General features: G+C 48.3%; 1 protein-coding gene across 2 annotated transcripts in view; it reads left to right on the top strand.

The window, feature by feature from the left end:
- Positions 1-4,060: 4,060 nt before the first annotated feature.
- Positions 4,061-11,005, top strand: part of PIK3CB (phosphatidylinositol-4,5-bisphosphate 3-kinase catalytic subunit beta) — a 180,424-nt gene continuing 173,479 nt past the window's right edge. Inside the window, exon 1 of one of the 2 annotated variants that reach the window (XM_077291135.1) lies at positions 4,061-4,170. The gene's annotated coding sequence lies outside the window, so the exon portion shown is untranslated. The remainder of the gene's footprint in view (positions 4,171-11,005) is intronic. The other variant, XM_077291136.1, reaches the window with a different exon arrangement.

Here is an 11,005-nt window from a genome sequence, read left to right as displayed (position 1 = left end):
CGCATGGGGTCTGAGGATCTCATCTCGGTACCTAATGGCAGTCAGGTTACCTCTGGCGAGCACATGGAGGGCTGTGCGGCCCTCCAAAGAAATGCCACCCCACACCATTACTGACCCACTGCCAAACCAGTCATGCTGAAGGATGTTGCAGGCAGATCGCTCTCCACGGCATCTCCAGACTCTGTCACGTCTGTCACATGTGCTCAGTGTGAACCCGCTTTCATCTGTGAAGAGCACAGGGCGCCAGTGGCGAATTTGCCAATCCTGTTGTTCTGTGGCAAATGCCAAGCATCCTGCACGGTGTTGGGCTGTGAGCACAACCCCCATCTGTGGACGCCGGGCACTCAGACCATCCTCATGGAGTCGGTTTCTGTTTGTGCAGACACATGCACATTTGTGGCCTGCTGGAGGTCATTTTGCAGGGCTGTGGCAGTGCTCCTCCTGTTCTTCCTTGCACAAAGGCTGAGGTAGTGGTCCTGCTGCTGGGTTGTTGCCCTTCTATGGTTCCCTCCACGTCTCCTGGTGTACTGGCCTGTCTCCTGGTAGAGTCTCCAGCTTCTGGACACTATGCTGACAGACACAGCAAACCTTCTTGCCACAGCTCACATTGATGTGCCATCCTGGATGAGCTGCACTACCTGAGCCACTTGTGTGGGTTGTAGAGTCCGTCTCATGCTACCACGAGTGTGAAAACAGAACCAACATTCAAAAGTGACCAAAACATCAGCCAGAAAGCATTGGTACTGAGATGTGGTCTGTGGTCCCCACCTGCAGAACCACTCCTTTATTTAGGGTGTATTGATAATTGCCAATAATTTCCATCTGTTGTCTATTCCATTTGCACAACAGCATGTGAATTTGATTGTCAATCAGTGTAGCTTCCTAAGTGGACAGTTTGATTTCACAGAAGTTTGATTTACTTGGAGTTATATTCCGTTGTTTAAGTGTTCCCTTTATTTTTTTGAGCAGTGTATATTAGATAGTAGATTAAAAGAAGGTAAATGATCTGCCGCGTACAATATAATCACAGAGTGACAGGTTAGAATACAATAGTTAGAATATATACACATACAATACTCTGATGACTGTTTTTCCAGCAGGACAATGTGCCATGCCACACAGCTAGGTCAATTAAAGTGTGGATGGAAGCTCCATGGGTATTACCCCCTTCCCAGGCTATAAGTATCTGCCCCCAGTCACTTGCTTTCCATCTGCTGATTTTGAAAATTCCGCAGGAGCCAACGCCATTTTTTTCCAATAATCGTTTATTAAATACATGTCCAGTAATTTGCACACACACTGTACTAATTGTATTTGTCACTGACATCTATCTACCTATTCTATTTGTATTTACTGTATGTAATCCATCTCTTCTATCCTGTCGGCTCCTGCAGTGATTTTTACAGTAGCCGCATATGAATTACCGGCTTTTCAAAGGACACCGCTGCGTAAAAGACGGACAGCACTCGCATGGTGCGTGTGCTGTAGGTTTTTTTTTTTTCATATCCATTGACTTGCATTGGTGAGTCTTGTCTGAGATACGCAGCAATACGCAGCATGGTGCAATTTTTTTCTCAGTCCTATTTCAGCTGAGAACAAAATCGCAGATGAGATATCACCCACTGAATAACATTGGTCCGAGTGCAATCCGAATTTTTATCGGATTGCACTCTTCCGTTTTTCTCGCAAATCGGTATGAACCCCTAACAGTATGTCAACCGCAAAAAAAAAAGTCTGATTTTCCATTTAATTTCTCTCTCTGCGATCACATCAGAGGATAGAGAAGTGGGGTCCCCTGATCACCCTCCACCCCGGAACCTCTGGTGTCCAGACATCCCCCCATGAAGTTCCCCAGGCCGCCGGTGTCTTCCTCCAGGAGAAAATGGCGGGTGTATGCGCAGTGCGCCCGCCGAGATCTGCTGGCCAGCTCCTGGCAACAATAGGACATTTTTCCTAGTGGTTCATTTTGATCACTGTGATAGACCCTATCACAGTGATCAAAATAAACAAATAGTAAATAAAACCCCCTTTTATCACCCCCTTAGTTAGGGAAAAATAATAAAATAAAAAATATACATTTATTTCCATTTTTCCATTAGGGTTAGAGTTGGGCTAAAGTTAGAGGTAGGGATGGGATTAGAGTTGTGTTAATGTTAGGGTTATGGTTAGGGTCATGGTTGGGATTAGGGTGCGTTGGGGTTAGTGTTGGAGTTAGAATTGGGAGGTTCCACTGTTTAGGTACATCAGGGGGTCTCCAAACGCGACATGGCGCCACCATTGATTCCAGCCAATTCTGCGTTCAAAAAGTCAAACGGCGCTCCTTCCCTTCTAAGCCCTGTCATGCACTCAAACAGTGGCTTTCACCCACATACGGGGTATCGGAGTACTCAGGAGAAATTGTACAACAAATTTTGTGGTTCATTTTCTCCTGACACACTTGTGAAATAAAAAAAAAATTGGTTCCAAAGTAATTTTTTTGTGAAAAAAGTAAAATGTTCATTTTTTCTTTCCACATTGCTTTAGTTCTCGTGAAGCACCTGAAGGGTTAATAAACTTCTTGAATGTGGTTTTGTGCACCTTGAGGGGTGCAGTTCTTAGAATGGTGTCACTTTTGGGTATTTTCTGTTATATTGACCCCCGAAAGTCACTTCAAATGTGAGGTGGTCCCTAAAAAAATAGTTTTGTAAATTTTGCAGGAAAATTAGAAATCGCTGGTAAACTTTTAACCCTTGTAACTTCCTATAAAAAAAAAATTATGTTACCAAAATTGTGCTGATGTAAAGTAGACATGTGGGAAATTTTATTTATTAACTATGTTGTGTGACATATCTCTGTGATATACGGGCATGAAAACTCAAAGTTGGAAAATTGCGAAATTTTCGCCATATTTCCATTTTTTTCATGAATAAAGTTAAGTCATATCAAAGAAATGTTACCACTATCATGAAGTACAATATGTCACGAAAAAAACAGTCTGAGAATCAGCGGGATCCGTTGAAGTGTTGCAGAGTTATAACCTCATAAAGGGACAGTGGTCAGAATTGTAAAAATTGGCCTGGCTGCAAATTGGCTCCTTCACTAAAGGGTTAAGTGTTTCCAATAGATTTTTCAAGCAGAATCCCTTGAAGATGATACAATGAAACTGCTCTCAACTGAATACAGATACTGACTACACGGGAGACTCTAAATACACAGGAGATGCTGACTACACGGGAGACGCTGAATACACGGGAGACGCTGAATACACGGGAGACGCTGAATACATGGGAGACACTGACTACACGGGAGATGCTGAATACATGGGAGACACTGAATACACAGGAGACGCTGAATACACGGGAGACACTGAATACACGGGAGACGCTGACTACACGGGAGACGCTGACTACACGGGAGATGCTGAATACACGGGAGACACTGACTACACGGGAGACGCTGACTACACGGGAGATGCTGACTACACGGGAGACACAGAATACACGGGAGACACAGAATACACGGGAGACGCCGAATACACGGGAGACACAGAATGCACGGGAGACGCTGACTGCACGGGAGACGCTGACTACACGGGAGACGCTGACTACACGGAGACGCTGACTGCACGGGAGACGCTGACTACACGGGAGACGCTGAATACACGGAGACGCTGACTACACGGGAGACACTGACTACACGGGAGACGCTGACTGCACGGGAGACGCTGACTGCACGGGAGACGCTGAATACACGGAGACGCTGACTACACGGGAGACACTGACTACACGGGAGACGCTGAATACACGGAGACGCTGACTACACGGGAGACACTGACTACACGGGAGACGCTGACTACACGGGCTCCTGGGCTGGTGGAGGGGGCTGTCCAGGATTTTAGCCCCTGCAGAACTTTTCCTGTTCTGCCCTCACACCATCCTCAGCCTCAGGATCCCCGGATACGAAGAGGTGCCGTCTGTAGAACACGGGCCGGTGAGTGCGGCAGGAAGAGGAACCGCGGCGGAGCAGGAACTAGGAGTCAGCACTAGAAGGGAAAGAAGGGTGAAAAGAAAAGGGGAGGAGCGGGAGCGCGCGTCTTACAGTACGGGCGGGAGCGCGCATGGTGAGCGAAGAGGGCGGCGCGCGGCGCGGGGACGCGCTTAGGCATTTGAGCTCCGGTCTCCGCAGCTGCCGGTAAGTGCACGGCCGGGGGGTCCGCAGTCCGGGTCTCCCGGGCTCCATGTGTGGTGGTCGTGGCCGGGGGGTCGTCACTGTCCTGGGAGTGTAGTGTGTGTTCCCGCCCCTCATGTGGCTCCGGCCGCTGCTCACTTCTGGCTGCACCTCTGTGAGTGCGGGTGTGAGGCTGGCACAGCTGCCTCTGCCCTCTCCGTGCCACAGCCGGGCAGGCTCCGGTCCTAGCTGCTGGGACTTGTAGTCCGTGGCTGTGCCGTGTCTGCCGCCACTCGGGGCACGATCGTGATGTTTTCACGTAGCAGCTGTGGATCTGTCCCCACACGTCCTGCACACTCCGCATTCCTGCGCGGCTCCACACTGCTCCCGACCTGCTGCCCAGTGATCGAGCGATGTGATTGATGCGATGATCTGTACAACGGGGTCTGCTGCCCGGTAACCCGGCGTCGGGCACAGTGTACATGGCCACACATGGTGGGTGAGCCGGGGGCCGGACCCTGGGGCTGTGGGCCATAGTGCCCCCCACATGCTGGACCAAGGGGGAAACTTTTACTCCCCCCGATATCAGCTGCCTTTAGTCCGACTTCGATCACATAGCCTTTTTTTATGGCATGAAGCATATGGGGGTCCTGCGTATAGGAGTCCTGTGTACGGGGTGTCCTGTGTATGGGTTGTCCTGCGTACTGGTGTCCTGCATATTGGGGTCCTGCATATGGAGGTCCTGTTTATGGGTGTCCTGCGTACGGGGGTCCTGCATATAGGTGTCCTGCGTACGGGGGTCCTGCATATTGGTGTCCTGCGTATGGAGGTCCTGTTTATGGGGGTCCTGCGTACAGGGGTCCTGTGTATGGGTGTCCTGCGTCTGGGGGTCCTGTGTACAGGGGTCCTGTGTATGGGTGTCCTGCATACGGGGTGTCCTGCGTATGGGGGTCCTGCGTACAGGGGTCCTGTGTATGGATGTCCTGTGTACGAGGGTCCTGTGTACGGGTGTCCTGCGTACGGGTGTCCTGCGTACGGGTGTCCTGCGTACGGGTGTCCTGCGTACGGGTGTCCTGTGTATGGGTGTCCTGTGTATGGGTGTCCTGTGTATGGGTGTCCTGTGTACGAGGGTCCTGCGTACGGGGGTCCTGCGTATGGGTGTCCTTCGTATGGGGGTCCTGTGTATGGGTGTCCTGTGTACGAGGTTCCTGCTTATGGGGGTCCTGCGTACCGGGGTCCTGCGTACGGGTGTCCTGCGTATAGGGGTCCTGCGTATACAGAGTGCCCTTTAGGCATTTTCCTCTGTTTGGCTCTGTTCAGGTCAGTGGCAGACCCATATACAGAGGGGCCCCTTGCTGCTCTGGAGGTGGATGTGGCCCCCGTACTTCTTGGGCCCCTATGCGGTTGCACCAATGTTATTTCCACCCTTCAGATATGTTTTTAGGAGTTTATTTTATCTGTTTATTTTAGGGACAAACTGAATTTTTGCACAAATTGGACCCATTTGCTTTTGATGGAAACTGAAGCCGCCGGGGGCCCCATTATTATGGGATTTGTCTCTTTTCTGTTTTCCACATAATGCAGAACTTTTTCCCCTGTTTTAAAAAAACAAAACAAACAAAAAAAAACTTACACCTAAGTGCACAGAGACAGACCCCATAATAATCAGTGGGGACCCACTACTGTCCTTTGTGTCTGTTAGAAAACGGGTCCATTTTGGGCATGAATTTCATCTATGTTCGTAAAATGGAACAAACAGAATCCCCAAATACACATGTGAACAGCGGCTTACACGGCGCCACTATTCCTATAATAAGAGGTACGGTGTGGTATATGTGTATAATAGGAGCGTATGGCTCGGGGTATAGAGGCGCCCATTGCATCTGCTGTCGGAGGGGTTGGTAAGAAAATCCCCCCAGTGCCGAACTCCAATGGAGATCTGAAACAGTGAGCTGAAGGGCTCTCCGGTGGCGCTGATTGTTGTCACGTTATAGGCCTGTTTCTATCAAATTTTCATCAGTGTTTGGTCAGTTGTTACCACCAGTTTCATCTGTTTTGGGGAGATATTTCTGCGTCACTGAAGGTTCTGAAGCTACGTCTAATAAACCTGAAAATCGGACAGTGCTATTATGTAACTAGGTTGGCGTCGGTGTGCTGGTGATGGTAAAAATGGACACACGGACCAAACACTGATGGTAAAAGTGGACACACGGACCAAACACTGATGGTAAAAGTGGACACACGGACCAAACACTGATGGTAAAAGTGGACACACGGACCAAACACTGATGGTAAAAGGGGACACACGGACCAAACACTGATGGTAAAAATGGACACACGGACCAAACACTGATGGTAAAAGTGGACACACGGACCAAACACTGATGGCAAAATGGACACATGGACCAAATATTGATGGCAAAAATGGACACATGGACCAAACACTGATGGTAAAAAATGGACACAGGGACCAAACACTGATGGTAAAAAATGGACACAGGGACCAAACACTGATGGTTAAAAATGGACACACGGACCAAACACTGATGGTTAAAAATGGACACACGGACCAAACACTGATGGTAAAAAATGGACACACGGACCAAACACTGATGGCAAAAATGGACACACGGACCAAACACTGATGGCAAAAATGGACACACGGACCAAACACTGATGGCAAAAATGGACACACAGACCAAACACTGATGGCAAAAAATGGACACATGGACCAAACTTATTTAAACACGGATGTGTGAATTTTGGCCGTAGACTGTATCAGGCCAATGGGACGGGCAGAGAACGTTGCATCTGCTGCAGAAACCGACCTTAGATGTCTGGGATGAATGTTTTGGTTGCACATATGTGCCGTATGTGATGTTACCTAACTTTTATTTTTTTCTCGATAATGTCAGCCCCAGCGATGATCTGGTTGTGCTCAGTTGCTGCGGCCATGAGACATAATACGGCTTCAGGCTTCTTTCCAGCCTGACATGGCATGCTGGTCTAGTTATGAGTCCCTAGGTCGGAGACGATGGGTTATATCCCGGTATCGTGTCTAATACTTACAGCCATATTGGCCATTGCTTCACAGATCCAGGAGTCCGAGTTGTTGGAATAACACCCTGACACGTTGGGTGCGGAGATTAGATTATAAAGTAGTCTGTATGTTCTGTTAGATGGGAAGGCATGGGTTTCCCAGCCGCCATGCAGTCAGTGCTGCTCCCCTCCCACACAGGGAATAATGGGCGCTCATTGTTCTGTGCCTACCCTAATCCTGGCAGCGTTGTGTGCCGGTAATAAGCCCTGTGTCGCACAGGATGAGGTGGTGTTACCCGGCGCTTATCATCTTCCTCTCCTTCTCCGCTCACTCCTGCAGTCAGACTTCCTCTTCACACTTCTTCTTTTCACTACACATAAGTCTTAGTGTCCTGAGCGGAGCGATGGCCGTGTAGTGAGGACGTCTCCGTACAGGCCTTATATACAGACTATAAGGAAACACACCACAGTGTAAGTTCTGTAAAATCCTTGTTGCTTTGGTCACTTTTTTATATATATTTTAAGGTGACTTTGCCGTCTACTATATGATGCCGTGAAGCTTCGGCCTAGGCAGAGACTTTCTCCTTGTAATTATACGTCAGAACGTTGCTGCTGAGCAGGTACTGTACAAAGTAGGCAAAGCGTGAGAAGTCTTGGAGATGTGGAGCTTTCCTTCAGCCGTCTTCAGTAGGGCAAGGGTGTCTTTCCTTCTACGCTGGTGATCGGGGAGTGCAAACTCCAGAGCTTTAATTATTCCTATTATATCAAGTGGGTAAAATGGCAACTTGCTTGTAAAAGCGGGCAAATGTACATGTTGCTAAGAGCCTCCATTGTCAAGAACAGAGGGATTTTTAATGATCTGCTCATTGCCTAGACTATTGGCCATTTCTGCAGTCTAGCAGCGGTAGTTTCCTTGGCAAAGAGTGCAATGCTTACAGGGGTTGTTCGGCCTTAGGCTACAGGTCTGCAGTCACACTGTGTGACTGCAGACTTGGGAATCCTCATATCCCGCGCACTGCACACTGTATGGATTCCCCTGGGCAGATATGTGACAGCAAATATGTGATTTGCACGCTCCCGGCCACATTCTGACTGTATCTAACCTTGTTCTGTACACTTGCATTGAGCAAGACCGTGTCTACTCAGTCAGCACGTGGCCGCATATGTGCAAATCATATATTTGGGATCATTCGCTCTGCACTGACACCGGAGAATCCTCATAGAGTGCAGAGCGTGCGAGCTGAGGCTTCACATACAGTGACTGCAGACTTGTAGCCTAAGACTGGACAACCCCTTTTAAAAGTTATTTTCCGTAGTCCTTGTGAACACTGCTCTAAAGCTGGCTGCTTCACATCAGAGAGCGCACAGTTTGGGCCAGTGATGGAACAGGACTACTGGCCCAAACTGTCAATCACTCAGGTGCGCTGCTGCATTCTTGAAAAGAGAAGATGAGACAACCCCTTTAAGGGAGTTCTCTGAGAATGTGGGGGATTATCCTGTGTTATCTCCAGAGATAAAGACTGCACCTTTCTTCCCTTGCAGAGTGAAATCTATGGTAAAACCTGCAGGATAAATAGCCATGGTGAGGATTCACCAAGTGCTTGTCACTTTGTGTCCTAATGGATTACTGACCCTGCATAGTGTAAAGATTCTCATGTTGCCCACACCACGCACCCCACCATGCGTTTTGCGGTTCCTTCCTCAGGGAGTGACATATAGATGTTCACTATGATAGCCTTTGAGAGTGGTGGAGCGAGTGCCTCGTAGCCCAATGTTGTCATCTTCCGGACTACATGAGAGAATGAGGCTGGTATCCGAATATGACTCCTGAAGCGCTTCTGCTTTATTCAATTGTACCTGCATTTTATAAAAGCGGAGCTGTTCTTCAACACCACGTCAGGCTGTGTGCTGCTCGCGCTACTTTGAGCATCCTGCATAGTCTAAATGTGCTACAGTTACCGCCTGCGTCTCCGGACTTGGACTTGTCTTCCATCACATCTGGCACATCAGGGGTTTACAATTGTAACGGCAGCTGCCAGCAGAGGATCTTGATGGTTTGCACTAGTGCATTCAGTGTGGCAGAACATTCCTCAGACGTTACATCATTGATCGCAGCCCAGACATGTAAGTGTGGGGGATTTCTGCACTGCTGATCATACTTGATAAATGTTATTTGCGTTCTTTCATCACTTGCATATCATTACCATGTCCTATCATCCCATGATTTCCATAATTCCACAACTTTTCCTTCCTGGCATATAATCATATAAGAGGGCTGCCATTGGTTTCACCTTGATAGTGCTGGTCATACAATGGAACGCCTTGGTAAACATCCCATAGAGTAGTACAATCACCAGTACCCGGCGCGCAGGAGATTAATGGCCGCTTATCTTTTCTCTGCTTGTATGCATAAATTATTTCATGGATGATGGAAAGGTTTTGTGCCAACTCCTTGCATAATGCGGACAGGTGGCAGCTATCAGTGTGGTCGCAGCTGGCATGGCTGGCACTTGGGACGATATTGTTTTTGGTGTATGTCCCATACGCTGTATTTATCAGACATTTTGACTATAGAAAATAAATTTATATGGAAGAGGACACAACTTTTTTCATGAAGTGCCCATACAGACTACCAGTGTGACCATCCCAATCACATCCCTTCTAAATAAAATCTTACTAGTAAAGAAGCTGGATGTGATGGCCCTTCCTGGCGTAATGGGAATAGCGAGGTTATCAGATTGAGAACTATGGGAAGACGTCATGTGAACAGACCCTTACTTCAGCTTGTGACCTGCCTGACTGACAGTTATATAACTATAGAAGCGTGAGTGAGAGAGTGTTCGGGTCCCCATTGACTTCTATGGGGTTCTGGTTTAAGTTCAGGTAGAGTTCTGGTACCCGAACCGAACTTTGGACCAGGGCTATGGAGTCGGTAAGCCAAACCTCCGACTCCTCAATTTCCATGACACCGACTCCATCAAACTGGGCTCCGACTCCAGGACTCCAACTCCGACTCATTGTCCTGCTTTGGACTAAGGTTCTGTCAAACCAGATGAACCCAAACATGCACGGGTCCGCTCATCCCTATGGGCTAGTCCTGATGACAATGAACTTGTCGCATGGCATGGAGTATGATTGCCATATGACTTATCGCCACCATAAACCTCAAGTTACAGAGGATTCTAGTTCTAAACCCCCTGAAAGTGTTGTGGAGGAATGTATCTGTGCACACCATGGTGGCAGGGTCCGGCAGGAGCACAGTTTGTGTGGCTGCATGTTAGGGAGCTATATGGCCCCTGTGCACTCCCCAATGTACCATATATGAGCCCCATAGAAGTGGATGTTGTGAGGCCGGGGCCATATTTAGGGTTTGGGCATAATTACAGTCCCCAGCCTATGATATTGGCTTAGTGCAATGTTTCGGCGTCTCCACACTTGTACGCTGTCATTGCTCTGAAATGAAAGCGGCTGTATTCTGGGTGCTTTGTATTAGAATAGAGCAGAGGCCACAAGAACACAACCAGGGAACTCCACCCTACAGGAGATCATTCACCTCTATGAAACGTAGCGGTGTGGTGCACAAAAAATGCCACGTGTGAACTATACAGACTGCCTTCATTTAGGGTCTTTCCGGATTGTTTGTAGTTATGTTGGTGGTATACTTGGGGAGAATCCAATATATAGATTAGAGCTTATAACACGGCCGAGTGCTATGTGATGTGTTATCGGATAGCACGCAGCCCAGTGTTACACTATGGGGAAGTGCCGACTAGCGCTTTGTATCTCATGCTGATTTGGCATTAGTGAAAAAAAATTGCAC

Source organism: Ranitomeya variabilis, chromosome 2 (assembly GCF_051348905.1).
Source record: "Ranitomeya variabilis isolate aRanVar5 chromosome 2, aRanVar5.hap1, whole genome shotgun sequence".
Taxonomy (NCBI): domain Eukaryota; kingdom Metazoa; phylum Chordata; class Amphibia; order Anura; family Dendrobatidae; genus Ranitomeya; species Ranitomeya variabilis.
This window is presented reverse-complemented; position numbering and strand designations above follow the sequence as displayed.